The sequence below is a fragment of the Musa acuminata genome, chromosome BXJ1-10 (assembly GCF_036884655.1).
Source record: "Musa acuminata AAA Group cultivar baxijiao chromosome BXJ1-10, Cavendish_Baxijiao_AAA, whole genome shotgun sequence".
In the NCBI taxonomy this organism is placed as follows: Eukaryota; Viridiplantae; Streptophyta; class Magnoliopsida; order Zingiberales; family Musaceae; genus Musa; species Musa acuminata.
This window is the reverse complement of record NC_088336.1, coordinates 13871596-13875000: the sequence shown is the minus strand read 5'-3', so window position 1 is coordinate 13875000 and position 3405 is coordinate 13871596.

Here is a 3405-nt window from a genome sequence, read left to right as displayed (position 1 = left end):
TTTTTTGTAATCCTTTGTTCATGAACTTAAAAGGAACCCATAATTTCTTCTAAAGACATATTTTTTAAATCTTTAGATTCTTCAATTGCAACAGCAATAAAATCAAATTTTGGATCTAGAGATCTTAGTATTTTTTTTCTATTACTCTTTTATCACTTATTTGTTCACCATTTCATCTCATTTTATGAACAATAGAAATTATTTTTGAGAAGTAATTAGAAATAGTTTCAGAAGTACCTTGTTGTAATTTTTTAAATTCGGCTCATAAAACTTGTAGACGAAGTTTCTTTACCTTATCAACACCACCAAATGCTTTTTGAAGCATTTCCCAAACCTCCTTTGAAGTATTTGCTGGAGCGATAATATCGAGCATTGTATCATCAAGCCCTTGGTAGATCGTGAACAAAGTTTTTTTCTCCTTCTTCCTTCTTTCTTTGAGTTGTTTTTCTTCCTTTTACATTCATTGCTCCTTCTTCTATTGGACTTGGTTCAACAAATTCATCTTCTACAAACTCCCATACATCTTGGGAGCCTAGAAGAACCTTCATTTGGATGCATCATATGTCATAATTTTCTTTTGTCAATCTGGGGATCTGAAGTTGGTTGGCACTTGAGGAAGAGGTCATAACTTAACCTATGCTCTGATACCAAATGTTGATCTTAATAGGAAGAAGGGATAGAGTTATCAAATAGAGGAAGAGTAGGATAAGCTTCGATCTTCTATATTTCTCTCAAGAAACCTCTTTACAATTTCAAAAACTCTATATTTCATGACCCAACATATGGGGTTTATAAAGTCTCCAAGGTTACAGTATATTAATTATATTCAAAATAAATCTTTTTTTTAAAGAAATCTTTTCAAGAACCAATAACTAATTTGACTTATTCTTTCATAGACATTTAATCTATTTTTTCTTCTTGATGTAATAAATCGCCCTCTTGATCCAATGAATCTTTCTTTTAATAAAATTAATCTCTTTATGATACTTGAACGAGTTTAATTCCAACATCAATTTCCCCATGGAGTATTGTGTGCGATGCACTTTCATCTAGAACATAGATGGAGATGAACCAGGCTGGAGGAATTATAGGATGCCGGAGGCTTTCGAGAAGAATGGGATCCATGCAACGATAAGCAGCTCTTTCTTGTTCTAAGGAGAGAGAACAATTATATACTAAAAAATTTGAGTATAAATAATAATTATATACTCTAATCGAGACTTCAAATATTTGTAGGAAATGATCTGAAGTGATTCATTAGACGGTAACCAAAATTTGATTGAATGCTCGAATTTTGCAAGCTTACTCTCCATTGGGATCATCAATAGATGATCGAGACCTCATACATGATCGACTTCAAATATTTGTAGGCTTACCCTGTGCCACTTGGGAGGTTCTAGGGTGCTGAGATGGCTGACATTTCGCTCCGCTCACGATGGTCACCGCTGCACGCAAGAACGGCCCAAAAACAGGCCAAAACTGGCCATTTTTTGCTGCGCAAGCGAGCGGCGAGAGGTGGACAGAGAGCGAAGCGAGGGGCAGCACCTTCCCTGCTATACGAAAGCTCCATCCAGCCCTGTGCCACTTGGGGGGTTCCAGGGTGCTGAGATAGCTAACGTTTCGCTCCGCTCACTACGGTCACCGCTGCATGCAAGAACGGCCCAAAAATGGCCATTTTTTACTACGCAAATGAGCGGCGAGAGGCGGACAGCGAGCAAAGCAACGGGCAGCACCTTCCCTGCTATATGAAAGTCCCATCCAGCCCTGTACCACCCGAGAGGTTCCAGGGTGCTGAGATGGCTGACGTTTCGCTCCGCTCACCACGGTCACCGCGGCATGCAAAAACGGCCCAAAAATAAGCCAAAACAACCCAAAAACGGGCCAAAACTGACCATTTTTGGCTACGTGAATGAGCGACGAGAAGCGGACAGCGAGCGAAGCGAGGGGCAGCACCTTCCCTGCTATATGAAAGTCTCATCCAGTCTTGTACCACCCGAGGGGTTCCAGGATGCTGAGATGACTGACGTTTCGCTCCGCTCACCACTGTCACCGCGGCACGCGAAAACGGCCCAAAAAACAAGCGAAAACAGCCATCAGACGGTAACCAAAATTTGATCGAATGCTCGAATTTTGCAGGCTTACTCTCCATTGGGATCATCAAGAGATGACCGAGACCTCATACATGATCGACTTGTCGTGAAGGTCGACCACTGCACTTTGTTTCTGCCAGAGGCGACAGTAACAGAGGTAAACTAATCTAAGCTTCTACCGTGCGCAGATTAGCCAGCAAGCTCGATGAGAACCCAGGGCAGATCCTGGTGAGACGGGCACTGCAGAGGAGAACCAGCGTCATCCCCAAGTCCACACATGCTGACAGGATAAAGGAAAACATCAAGGTATTTGGATGGGAGCTTCCCAACGAGGATTTCCAGGCTTTTGAGCAGCATGCTTTATGATATATTATCAATCATTTTATAGATTTAATTGATTTTAATTATAATTATCGATTAATAAAAAGGATCATTTATAATAAGGTTTTTTTAGAAGGGATTATTTTATTATCATTTAAGATTCTTATCCATAAAAAATGAAGGATTTTATAAGTATGAGAACATCATAAATTGAGATTACAGATTTATTTTTAATTTTTGGTATCATTGTAATTTATGAATTTGATGATTTTATAGATCAGATAAAAATTTTCTGAATAATAACATAATTTTGATTTTTATTTATCGTTATTTGATTTGTATTAAAATTATATATAACTATATTTTTTATATTTACGGTTTCATCTTCTGTTTCTTTTGTGGAACGTTGTCAATAGAATTCTGGACGGAGAGATTCTAATCATGAACAAGAACGAAGGACCATGCAACAGCACAGCTGATCTGTGGGACTATGAAGACTAGCTTAGTTATAGTGTTCGACCAGCAACTTTCTTTGGTTTCATATATATATATATATATATATATATATATATATATATATATATATATATATATATATATATATATATATATCTATATATTAGCTGTAACTTATTGGACTACTTCAAAGCATTAAAGCTCAGATATGTAATCGTGAAGTCCACAAGCCGATGAATCTCGCGCAGAAGAGAAGACACAGATGACAGCTAATGAACTACCACTGTACGAGAGGCGAGGCGAGGCCTTACCGGATACAACAGCACCTTATTTTAGTGCGCCCCTCTTCTTGTCCTCTTCCGTTCCCGCGTCGAAGCGTCCAAGGCGGTAGGTCTCCTAAAGACGGATCTGGCCACCCGGGGACGCGGTGGTCGGTGTGGACGTATCGGAGGCATTCACTGGGCACCGACACCGTCATCGTTAGCTTCACAACTGACAGTTTGAGCAGTAACACTAGGTTTTCGTGATCTTCCGGAGG